Below are 14,035 nucleotides of genomic sequence, written 5' to 3' on the forward strand. Positions count from 1 at the left end.
TTCTCTTTCACCATTAGAATGAAAATTCAAGGAGAGTAGAATTGCTTTGTTGTGTGTGTGTTTTAATTGAAATATGATTGAGGTTTCATAGTATTTTGTTCAGTGACTTATCCTTGACACCAGAACTATACTTGGCACATAGTGGACACCAATAAACATATACTTTTAAATGACCAAAAATATCTGTGTACACTTACCAAATAGATGTATGGCTAGTTCTGCTATGAATTAATAATAACAAAGCTTTCATGCAATCTATGTGCACTTTTACAGTTTAACCATTTTCAGCTCACAGCTCCTACAACAAGGCTAGAGAAAGTGAAAACTCTACTTCACGGTCAAGTAAATTGAAACTCAGACAAGTTATGTGTGTCAACTGATAACATACAGCTCATGCATGATTCCGTCATTGAAACCCGATTCTAGAAGAAGCAACTACAGTTGCAATATCATAAGTGCAGAAGTCACTTGAATATGTAAAACAGCAGTGTTCCATTTGGATCTGTCATTAAATGAACTGCTTACTTTCTACTCGAATCTCAAGTTTCTTGTATTAATGACAGTATGCAAATGCTGACTTTTTCTCACCCTGCATTACAAAGGTTAAGGGCAAAGAATGAACACCTGCTGTATGATATTGCTTTTGTACAGATAAAGCAAAAAGATCTGAAGCCTGATTTATAAATACTTGCATAGTAAGTATTTATAATGTATGGTAAACAATGAAAAAAAGCCTGACTTTCATCTGACAGAGAATAAGAGCAACGTACTATGTCTAATCGAAATCTGCATTTTTCCCCTTCACCACAGAAAATTTATTTTTTTAATACAATGATTTAAGGTGAGTTTTGGTAGTCAGCATCTTATTAAGTCCCATTCCGGAAAACTTGGGGAGTAGGCAGACCTTGGCTTTTGTGTGTTGCCTGGCCTTCCACGCCACACCATTCTCAGATAACAAGCATCTAAAAGAAGTTCCTTTGACTTCCTTATGACCCTTCCCCTGCCAAATGCCCAAAGTAGACCCATCCCTCCACTCTAAACAGAAACATAACTTGAAATGCTCATTTATGCTATGTTGTTAAGATCTTAATGATTCCACGATAATTTAAGATTCAGATCTCAGTACAGTCAGGCTCCACGCTTTGGACAAGTTACATAATTTTTCTTTGATCCTCTTTCTCGTGTATAGAATGGAGTTATTAATAGTGCCTACTTCACAGTTTTGAGTAAACATTGTATGTGTGTGTGTGAGACAGAGAGAGGGCCTAGAACTTAGTGTTATTTTAGCATTTGCTATTAAAGAGAGAGGTCATGAAAAAGAAGTGACAAATCCAAATTTGATTTCTGTGACCTGAGCAAGTTTGCTAATTTATCCAAATCTTAGTTCAGTTCAGTTCAGTTCAGTCACTCAGTCGTATCCGACCCTTTGTGACCCCATGAACTGCAGCACGCCAGGCCTCCCTGTCCAACACCAACTCCTGGAGCCTACCCAAACTCATGTCCATTGAGTTGGTGATGCCATCCAAGCATTTCATCCTCTGTCATCCCCTTCTCCTCCTGCCCTCAATCTTTCCAAGCATCAGGGCCTTTTCAAATGAGTCAGCTCTTCACATCAGGTGGCCAAAATATTGCAGTTTCAGCCTCAACATCAGTCCTTCCAATGAACTCCCAGCACTGATCTCCTTTAGGATGGATTGGTTGGATCTCCTTGCAGTCCAAGGGACTCTCAAGAGTCTTCTCCAACACCATAGTTCAAAAGCATCTTAGACTCCTTAGTAAAATGGGAATAGTCTCTACATTACCAAGTTAGATAAGGATTACTAATATCATACATAAAGCAATTACAATATTATATGATCCAGAACAGATACATCATGTTGTATTATTATTATTATTCACAAATTAACAGGGGATTGAGGGAGGTATCAATGTTATTCTAAACTAATCAATGGGGTGGTGCTCTTGAGGGAGTGGCTTCGTTGAAGAATGAGACCTTCTTTTAAATGAGGCCAGCAGTAAAAATAGAACCTTTTGGATTTAATACTATATGTGCAGATTGTACTTTTCCAGGATGATCACAGCAATATACCTATGCCACATGCTTGTTTTACTCTCAGACTTTGACATATTTTGAATGTAGAGCTGGATATATGTCCCTTTCCCTTGAACTTGGACCTTTGTAACTACCTGGATCACTTAGAGATGATATATGACTTCCAAAGCTAAGTCATAAAAATGCCATGCACTTCTGCATCATTTGTGGGGGACAGTCTTTCTGCGGGATGCCACCCACCACGTAAACAGTGGAACTGCCCTGACGCTGCCACGCTGTGAAGAAGCCCCAACTAGCCCATGTGAAGAGAACATATGGAGACGCCCTAAGACTAGGTGATAAACCCCAAGCAAGAGTGGCCTAACAAAGCCTTTCCCAAATTCCAGAGGCTCAGAACAATGAGAAATAGTAAAATGGTTATTATTTTCAGTCACTAAGCTTAGCAGTGGTTTGTTATACAGTTTTCCATAATAGATTCACTATACCATGGTTTTATTTTGCTTTACTGGGTAGAAAGATCTTTTATTATATCTTATTATTATATCTTATTTTATACAAATGTCTCATGAAAATAGATATTCCCATTTCTTTTATGGTTGAGGAAATGGAAGATCTGAGAAGTTAAGTGATTTTCCCAGAGGCCACACAGCCAAGAGTAATGGCAAAGCAGATATACAAACATAGATCCTCCAATTTCAAGCCAGAAAGTTGTCAATCCATATATCTCACCTAATAGTAAAGGATTGTGAGAAGAATGATAGAGAAAATGCTGATGGGGTAGCTCTTCCTTGAGTTCCAAAAACCTTTGTAAACTGAGCTTGTATAAGCAGATGTGATTTACTTCAAATTTAGCCTGGTGTTGGATGATGGATTTCCATATTTTGCACCATAATTAAGAGTTAGTGTGGTTTGTAACTACTCGAAATGAAAAACATAAGCGTGTTCAATATTTACATTTCATTTTAGAAGATCTTAGTCATTTTATTGTTATTCAATTTCACATGGTAGTTTTATGATTTCTCACTTGCATGAATATTAATTGAAATGGGAAATACACTCAGTGATTTAAATGCATGTGTTTTTTAGTATTAGGGGGAAATTTGATTAGGGTGATGTGTCCTGAAAAAAAACAATTATTCTACAAATGTGAAAATTCCTACCATTGTGTTCTCTGGAAATACAGAGTGAACAAAGATAGTACATTACATGATATCTGCTCTCTTGAAATTCCTACAGGGATTTTAAAATGTTGTATTTTTATTTCACCCTGTATATTTTCAACATACAAAATGCTTGTTTTTCCCTCTGATGATTCTGACTGCTGTTTGTTTCTGATTGGCCATAGCAACTGAAGGTTGTCTACAGAGCACTGTAAAGTCAGCATCAAGAATCCTGAAACATGTATAATATCATATATGAAACAAATCGCCAGTCCAGATTCGATGCATGATACAGGATGCTTGGGGCCGGTGCACTGGGATGACCCAGAGGGATGGTATGGGGAGGGAGGTGGGGGGGGGGGTCCAGGATGAGGAACATGTGTATACCCATGGCGGATTCATGTTGATGTATGCCCAAACCAATACAATATTATAAAGTAATTAGCCTCCAATTAAAATAAATAAATTTATAATTTAAAAATGGGCCTCCTTGAAAAGGGAACCCTCCTACACTGCTGGTGGAAATGTAAACTGGTGCAGTCACTATGAAGAACAGTATGTAGGTGCCTCAAAAAAACTAATAATAGAATGGCCATATGATCCAGCAATCCCATTTTGGGGCATATTAGCCTCCAATTAAAATAAATAAATTTATATTTAAAAAATGAATAAACATAAAAAAGAATCATTTATCTTCCACACCATAATTTGAAAAGATAGATGCACCCCAATGTTCATAGAAGCACTATTCACAATAGTCATGACATGAAATAACCTAAATGTCCATCAGCAGATGAACAGATAAAGAAGATGTGGTACTTATATACAGCAGAATACTACTCAGCTATTAAAAAGAATGAAGTAATGCCACTTGCAGCAACATGGATGGACCCAGACATTATCATACCAAGTGAAGGAAGTCAGACAAAGACAAATATCATATGATATCATTTGTATGTGGAATCTAAAAAAAAAAAAAAAAAAGAATGCAAAAGAACTTATTTACAAAACAAAAAGACTCAACTGAATCACTTTGCTGTAGACCTGAAACTAACACAACATAGTAGATCAACTATACTCCAATATAAAATAAAAACTTTTTAAAAAGAACCATCTTTCTTCCCTATGTTGTCACAAAACACAAGCATTCTCTTGGTTATATCCTGGAGTGCTTCAAGATTGATGGAGCATGGAATGAAGGATTTTATCTGGTTTCTCCTCCTAAAAGTTCCCCAATTTAAGTTCTATTACCTTGGCACCGTGGATTTATTTCCCTACAGCTGTTGTTAAAAAAGAAATATTTTAAAGGATAATATCAGTTGAGATTTTAGTTTTAGGACTATTTTTAGGAACCTCTGACATATCACTTCCTGAAATTCAGATTGACATTGCCAGCTTGCCTAGAATTATAAAATATCAGAGTCAGTAGAGCCCTTTGAGTTCATTTAGTCCAAACTGTTTAACAAATAGGCCAACTGAGCCTCCAAGAGGGAAAGGACCTAGTCCATAGTCACACAGTAAGCTTAGCTGGCTTCCTCTGTGTCTAGAGCCCTCTTCTGCTAGAATTCCTTTGCTCAGTGAGCCTCCTTCATCAACTACTGCCACTGGGAGAGCTTTGCCTCTGTAGTTCCTCATGAATATGTGGGAAACACTTCAAAAGCCATATTGCCCCTAAGCATTACAGGACAGGCAGTCAGAAAACTTTGTGGAGCTTACTGAGTGAACCCCTGGGTGACTGAACTCAAAGATGTTCTAATCCTATCTCATGTAAACACCTTCTCTGCCTCTAAAAATTCCCTGACTACTTATGGGCAAAGCTGTGGCTTCCCTGATGGCTCAGATGATAAAGAATCCACCTGCAATGCAGGAGACCCAGGTTCAATCCTTGGATCAGGAATATCCCCTGTAGAAGGAAATGGCAACCTACTCCAGTATTCTTGACTGGGAAATTCCATGGACAGAGTCAGACATGATGGAGCGACTAACACCACCACCAGTGGGTACCATAATAAGCTCTTCTAAGACTGAATGCATAAGCATGTCTCCAGGCTCTGCCCTACCCCACACAGACACACCATTCCTGTTTGTTTTCAGTTGAAGATGAGGGAGGAAAGTTCTACCCAGGTTCTGCCTCTCTTTCTGGCCTAACATTTCCTTTGATCTTTCTCTTTGATTCCTGACTCATGTCTTTTGGTTCTGGAATGTCTAATGGATGAATTTCCTTGCCTCAACACACAGTTGTGATTCAGGCCAGACCCAGTGTGACAGACTGTGCCAAGATCCCACTTGCTAGGGAAGGAGGTGAGGACCTTTTGAAGCTTAAAAAAATATATCAGTATTTTAATTACAGCTATTAGTTTGATTATTTTAAATAATTTAACATGAAAATATATAACTGAGTAATTATCAGCCAAGTTAGCCCAGTCTTTGGTATGATCTATCTGGGACAAATGAAAATTCTGACTCATCAAATTAACTGGGTAATTCAGGAAATAAATATTTGATCTGGGAAGAGTTGAGATTTTGTGGAGGCCTGAATTAGTCATCCAACCCTCCCCCCAATCTAAACCAAGAGTAGTCAATAGGTTCCTCCTTTCTTCAATGTGCTTCAGAGTTATTCTCCTAGGCCAAAGGAAATTTGCTCAGTTCAGCAGTGCCATTAATATAGCTCCAAGTGAGGTGTCAAGTTTCCCACCAAGAACTCCAACACTGAGATAAACTATCACAGCTGTAAGGGGAAGCCATGGTCCCAGGCCAATCATCATGTATAGACATGGCTACAGCGTGGGTATAAAGTGCCCTTGTAAAATGGAAAACACTTAATTAAGCAAACAAAGAACCCTAAAGCTTTTCCCACATTACAGAGAAGTCCCTCAAGGCCAAAACAAACCCATAAGATTTCTCCATATGCACACCACATCATAGACACAATATATATATTGTGTGGAAAGGGAGGAGAAAAGAAATAATCATCTCAAATTTGGCAATTATTCTACTTCACTTTTAATGAATATTGTTTAAAAGTTACACAATAGTCCTATCAACCAGTGCTCTTCGAACTTTAAGTTATACAAGAATCATCTGGGAAGCTTATAAAAATGCAGCTTCAGATCCAATGGACCAGAGATTCTTCATCAGAAAACAAGCTCCCAGTTGAGGCCCAGGCTTCTCATCCACACACCATACTTTTAAGTTATGAGGCTCTAGGCCAGAATTTCCCAACCTGTGTGTCACAGTACTGCACTCACAGTTGACCTTCACATCCCTTGGGGCAGCAACTGAACCCAAACCTCTGGCAGTGAAGCTTGTCTTAGACTGTTGTGCACATGTTACCATTTTCTGCGTGTGCCCATGATTGGGAAAAGGTTGGGGAACACAGCTGTAAGAAATAACGGAGGTTTACCAAAATTCCTGTTAGTAATAGATTATTCTTAATAATAATCATAACAAGACATCATTTATTACATGCATATTATATGCTGGGAAAGGTGCCAAGTAATTTACTTGGTTTTTTCATATAATCCTCATAATAGTCTTAAAAGATCCATGCTACTATTATTAGGCCCTAGGTAACCACAACTCGGAGAAGGCAATGGCAATCCACTCCAGTACTCTTGCCTGGAAAATTCCATGGACAGAGGAGCCTGGTAGGCTGCAGTCCATGGGGTCGCGAAGAGTCGGACACGACTGAGCGACTTCACTTTCACTTTTCACTTCCATGTATTGGAGAAAGAAATGGCAACCCACTTCAGTGTTCTTGCCTGGAGAATCCCAAGGATTGTGGAGCCTGGTGGGCTGCTGTCTATAGGGTCGCATGGAGTCGGACACAATTGAAGTGACTTAGCAGGAGCAGCACCAACCACAACTACTCTTAGGACATTGCATTTTAAATATTATCTCTATACAGATGATTCTAAAATTAATATCTGCAGCTCTGACTTCTCCCCCTGAATTCCAGGTGCATTGTCCAACTGTGTATCTGACATTTCCACTTGGAGGTGTTCAAAGTCCGTAACATGTCTTAAGCAGGATACCTGCTCCTCTCCCAAGCTGTTTCTCTCCAATTGCTCTAGTTAAAAAAACAAACAAACAAACAAACAAAAAACTAGGAGTCCTCTTTAAATTTTTTTTTTATTAAAGTATAGTTGATTTACAGTGTTGTGTTAATTTCTTCTGTACAGCAAAGTGTAAAAGTGTTTTTTTTTTTAATTTTTCTTTCCCTGAACTTCCATACATGTGTAATCCCTTAAGAATACTGTCAGCTCAAGTTTCAAACTAGATAATCTGAGTCAGTCTAGTTCTATCTCCTCTGGCACCCTCAGCTCTGGTTTGGATCACTGTAAAAGCCTCTTGACTGTTTTTTCTCTGCTCTCCTTTTGGAGCAGCTCTGGTTGTCTGGAGGGAGATGGTATGTCTGTGAGTGGCAGCTGATGAGGTCAGATCAGCAGAGTTGAACCAGATGATAACAGCAAACACTTATATTGTAATGGGGCTTCCCTTGTGGCTCAGCTGGTAAAGAATTCGCCTGCAGTGCAGGAGACCTGGGTTCGATCCCTGGATTGGGAACATCCCCTGGAGAAGGGAAAGGTAACCCATTCCAGTATTCTGGCCTGGAAAATTCCATGAACTGTATAGTCCATGGGGTGACAAAGAGTCAGACACAACTGAACGACTTTCACTTCACTTCACACCGCAATGACTATGCTGTAGACCACTTTCTAGGTCCCTTGCACAGAATATTCAATACAATAACCCTTTGAGTTACATACTCTTATTACCCCCACTTTACAGGTGAGAACACTAATGACAAGAGAAGCCAAATAACTTGCCCAAAGTTACCCAGCTAGTGAACAACGGGTCCAGGATTCAAACCCAGGCAGACTGACTCTGGAGTAAGTGACCTGAACTCTTCTGTTCTACATTCTCTATGAAGGTTTTTGTGTGTCGTACCAAGGAGTACGCACTCCAACCTGAAGTTCAGGAAAGGGGGTGTTAAAGTGAACAAATCCACTAAGTCAATGATGCGGTCATTTTTGTCTACAGAAGAGTAAGCCAAGTCAAGCAAATGGTTATTTTTAACTGAATTGATAATTTGCATGAACTGAATCAAAATGGTCAAGTTGCTTGAGGAAACAGGCAGCTGCCCCTGGAAGCTGTGTACATTGTTACTTTTGCCGATCCACTCCTCTAATCCTTGAGAAAGTGTCCTTAAGGAACCCCAATTGTTTTAGATAAAGAACATTTGTCTGCTGCTTCCATGTATTTAGACCAGTATATATTTTTACACTTTTTCACAATGTATAATTCGAGTCTGAATAAGAAGTAGAAGAGTATGAATACCAATCTTTTTCATGACTGTAACAATACCTTGCCTATTCCAAAAAATACCTCCCAAGAGACCTGGCTTATTCTTAACTCACCTCTTAGCAAATAAAACCTGGAATGTTATTCACTATATCTCTGGTAGCGATCAGTCAATGTACTATGCTAATAAAAAATATCTGTTCACACCTATCACATGATAGGGAAGGCACACATTTCTGTGGCACCCTGTGCATGACTCTTTTGGCACTGATCACTCTGTATCACCATGGTCTGCTTACTTGGCCATCTCCTTCACTGGACTGTGAGCTCCTCTAGGGCAAGAATCCTATTTTGTTCAGCTTTGCATCCCAAGCACCTAGCACAGTGCTCAGAAAAGAGTGAGCCCTCCGTACAAAATTGATGGATAGATTAAGTAACATTTGATATACTTGATCACTCCTTCTTACCTGAATTGCTTTTTCACTTCGCATCTAAGGTGCTACTCTCTCCTAGTTTCTCGCCTACATTTACTGGCTATTCTTTTCCAGTCTCCAATGGTTCTGCCCTCACTCCTTCGCTGACTTTCTTGTCTTTTGACTTTAAATGCCACCCAGAAGTTGACAATTCTAAAATCTTTATCTTGAGCCCAGATTACTCACTTCTACTCAAGGTTCATATAGTCAACTGCTTACTCTGCATTTCCAATGAGACGTCTAAACACAAACCTAATATATCCAACGTCTAGCTCTTGACTTTTGCTTATTAACCTTCTATCCTTATGGTCTTTCCCATCCTAATAAGTGGCAACTTCATTTTTCCAATAGCTCAAAGTGAAAAAGGTGTTTTATAACTCCTACTGTCTCTGCTTTCAGATTCTTTCCCTTATGCAACCATTTTTCATCAGTTCTATCCAAGTTGAATCCTGCAACACTAGCACCATGAAAGCAGGGACTACCTGTACTTCAGTACCTGGCACATGCTTGGAACAGAGTGGACATCCAATGAGTATTTCTTGAAAAAATGGATTAATAAAATGAGAGAGTGTAGAAAGCAAATGATAATTTTTAACTTATAGTTACAGCTGGTTAAATCAATCACAAATCCCCAGAATCTATTTCGAACTGCACTCCTCTTCTAACTTTGCAACCAGCTAGACCCCTGACTCTGCCTTGCACATCTTTGTATTGTTAATGCCTCACATAAGGATGTGGGACATGTCAAGTACTCAAAAAACACCAAACGAAAGGACATATTTTGTTATTAGAAAGAAATCCTATCTATTTCAGCTTGTGCCCCCTGGGTTGATGTGAGACAGGCTTGTTAAAAGTGCTTGTAAAACACTTTACAATTGTTTGGCACCAGGGCCATGAATGGTAGCAGTTGGATTTTTATTTGAATGGAGAAGCTATTAGCACTGTGGTGAATTCACTGATCTGATTTGTCCACAAGGGCTCCTTCATGTGGCTCTAACAGCCCCTCTCTTATGAGAGAATTAACCTGCTTGCCTTTGCAGAACAGGAAGATGAACTTACAGCACTACTTAAGAGTTAAGGCCTGTAAAGCCTTACATTTGCACCAAACCAGAATCATTTGGGAATGACCCAGAATCATAAAAACCTATCCTAAAACAAAATGAAATTAGGCCTGAGTATCAGGGAAATTTACTTAACATACACAAATGCTTTTTTGTAAAAACTTTTTAATCAACATTGAAAAACACACACTTTTAAAGAGCACCTTTTTAAAAAGTGGAAGTTCAAATGTACATTAATAAACTCACATGTAACTTTGGCCTAAAAATCCAGATATTTGGTTGTCTGGCTTACATATACATTATTTTGAAAACATAGATAGTCAATACAATTAACTTAGTAAACTGTATCATATATTGATGTTTCTTTTTTCACATCATTTATGAGTCACACTTGATTCTTATTTTTGACAGAGGAGGAAACTGAGGTTATGTAACCAGCCCAAGGCTCCCACTGATTGGTCAAGAGAACTAGGATTCAAACCCAAGTGTCTCAACTCCCAGAGTTGAGATTAAAATACAGATATGTAGCACATGGTCTTTTAACACCCTGCAGCAATTTTTACTATTAATAATACTTTCTTTGTCAGAGGGATGTAGAAAAAATGTCCAGCTGATGAATATCAAAGCTGGACAATGGGTGGGTAAAGGTTCAATTTACTATTCTATGTGATTTTTGCTTTTGTTTGTCATTTTCCATAATAAAAATAATAAAAAGAGCTTATGCTCATTGGAGAAGACCCTGATGCTGGGAAAGATTGAGGGCAAGAGAAGAGGGTGACAGAGGATGAGATGGCTGGATGGCATCATTGACTCAATGGACATGAGTTTGAGCAAACTGTGGGAGATAGTTAAGGACAGGGAAGTCTGGCATGCTGCAGTTCATGGGGGAGCAAAGAGTCGGACACCACTTAGTGATTGAACCACAACAATAATAAAAAGAAAGTTTTAAATCTTCTTTCTTCTTTCCACTCCAACTTTTCTTGAATGCTAGGTCTAAGTAATAGAATACATGCATTGCTATTTCTTTCTTTAACATTTATGCTAGCAAAATTAATACATGCTCATTTAAAAGATTCATCAAGTATAAGCATAAAAGTAGAAAATGAAAATTCTTTATAATCCACTCACCCCCAAATAAATATTGTCATATATTGATATCTCACTTTCAATAATTTTTCTTGCTACTGTGGTATAAAATATACACAATACACACAAATATCTGTACTATTTTAAAGTGAACAGTTCAGTGGCATTAAGTATTATTCACATTTGTGCAACCACCACTGCCATGTGGTTCCAGAATCTGTTTATCACTACAAAAGGAAATTTCAAGCTCATTAAGTATTATTCCCCCAACCCCTTGGCAACCACTAATCCTCCTTCTGTCTCTATGGATATGCCTATTCTGGATATTTCACACAAATGCACAGTCATATAATATTTGGTCTTGTGTCTGGCTTCCTTCACTTAGCATAATGTTTTCAAGTTTCATCCATGTCATAGCAAGTATAGGTTCTTCATTACTTTTTATGACTGAATAATATTCCATTTTGTGAACATACAATATTGGGTTTATCCAATCATTGCTTGATGGGAGTTTAAGTTGCTTCCAACTTTTGCCAATTGTGAATAATACTGTTACATACTATGTTTTTAATTAAATGTTTTACTTTGAGCTAATATTCTACTCACAGGCAATTGCAATAAATAATACAATGAAATTCCTTTAAATCCTATGCTCAGCTCCTCTGATAGCAACATCTTGCAAATCTATTTTACAATACCGGAAACAGGACATTGAGATTGATACAGTCAAAATACTAAACAGTTCATCACCACAAGAATATCTCATATTGCCCTTAAATAGCCACATTAACCTTTCTCCTATTGCAACCCTTTCATTAATTTCTTGAAACCACTAATCTTTTCTCCTTTCCTAGAATTTCGCCATTTCAAAATTTTGTATAATAATATTATTTGTAACCTTTGAGAATGGCTTTTCACACTCTGGTGATTGATTCAGGTTGCTTCATCTATCAACTTACTATTCCTTTTCTGTTGCTGAGTAGTATTCCAGATGGAGGAGGAAATGGCAACCCACTTCAGTATTCTTGCCTGGAGAATCCCAGGGACAGAGGAGCCTGGTGGGCTGCCATCTATGGGGTCACACAGAGTCGGACATGACTGAAGCGACTTAGCAGCAGCAGCAGTATTTCAAAGCATGGACACAGCACAGTTTGCTTAACTGCTGACACAGTGAAGGACACTTAGGGTGTTTCCAGTTTGGGGTCATTATGAAGAAAGCTCCTATATACATTTGTGTATAGGTTTTTGTGTAAAAATACATTTCCATTTTTTGAGAATAAATCCAGAAACATCATTGCTGAATCTTATGATTATTTTGCATGTGTAGTTAGTATTTTTCTTTTTTTAAGTAACTATCAAATTGTTTCCTATAGCAACTTTACCATTATACAGTTCCACCAGCTCTGTATGAGTGGTTTACTTTATTCACATCATCATCAATATTTGTGGTTGTCACAAATTTTTTTTATTTCAACCATTCTGAATTCTCATTGTGATTTTTAATTTTTATTTTCCTAATGGCTAAAGCTGTGCATTTTTCACATGCTTACAGGTTATTAGTATATCCTCTTTGGTGGAACATCTGCTTGTGCATTTTGCCTATTATGTAATTAGATTGCTTATGTTTCTTTAATTTAATGTACTTTATTATTTTAGAGAAGTTTAAGGTTCAGAGCAAAATATGCCCTGTTCACACATTACTTTCCCCACTATCAGCATCTCCCACCACAATTGCATACTTACTAAACTCAATGAATCCATATTGACACATCATTGTCACTAAAGTCATAGTTGAGAGTTCACTCTTGTTTTATGTATTTTATGGGTTTGAACAAGTGCATAAAATAATGACTTGTATCCACCATTGTAGTATCATGTAGAATAGTTTCACTGCCTTAAAATTTCTCTGTGCTCTGTTTATTCATCCCCCTCACCCAATCCCTGGCAGACACTTATCTTTTTACAGTCTCCATAGCTCTGCCATTTCCAGAATGCCATGAAGTTGAAATTATATACTACATAGCCTTGCCAGATTGAGTTCTTTCACTAATGTACATTCAAGTTTCATTCATGTTTCTTTATAACCTAATCGTTCATTTCTTTTTAGCACTGGATAATATTGCATATTATCTGAGGTTATCAATAACCTCAGATACGCAGATGACACCACCCTTATGGCAGAAAGTGAAGAATTAAAGAGACTCTTGATGAAACTGAAAGTGAAAGAGGAGAGTAAAGTAGTTGGCTTAACACTCAACATTCAGAAAACTAAGATCATGGCACATGGTCCCATCACTTCATGGCAAGTAGATGGGGAAACAATGGAAACAGTGACAGACTTTATTTTCTTGGGCTCCAAAATCACTGCAGATGTTTGCTGTAGCCATATAAAAGATGCTTGCTCCTTGGAAGAAAAGCTATGGCCAACCTAGACAGCATATTAAAAAGCAGAGACATTACTTTGCCAACAAAGGTCTATCTAGTCAAAGCTTTGGTTTTTTTCAGTAATCATGTATGGATGTGAGAGCTGGACTATAAAGAAAGCCAAGCACCGAAGAATTGATGCTTTTGAATTGTGGTGTGGGAGAAGACTCTTGAGAGTCCCTTGGACTGCAAGGAGATCCAATCAGTCCATTCTAAAGGAAGTCAGTCGTGAATAATCATTGCAAGGGCTGATGTTGAAGCTGAAATTCCAATACTTTGGCCACCTGATGTGGAGAACTGACTCGATGGAAAAGTCCCTGATTCTGGGAAAGATTGAAGGCTGGAGAAGACGGGGACAACAGAGGATGAGATGGCTGGATGGCATCACTGACTCAATGGACATGAGTTTGAGCAAGCTCCGGGAGTTGGTGATGGACAGGGAAGCCTGGCATGCTGCAGTCCATGGGGTCACAA

Source organism: Capricornis sumatraensis, chromosome X (genome assembly GCF_032405125.1).
Source record: "Capricornis sumatraensis isolate serow.1 chromosome X, serow.2, whole genome shotgun sequence".
NCBI classification, from domain to species: Eukaryota; Metazoa; Chordata; class Mammalia; order Artiodactyla; family Bovidae; genus Capricornis; species Capricornis sumatraensis.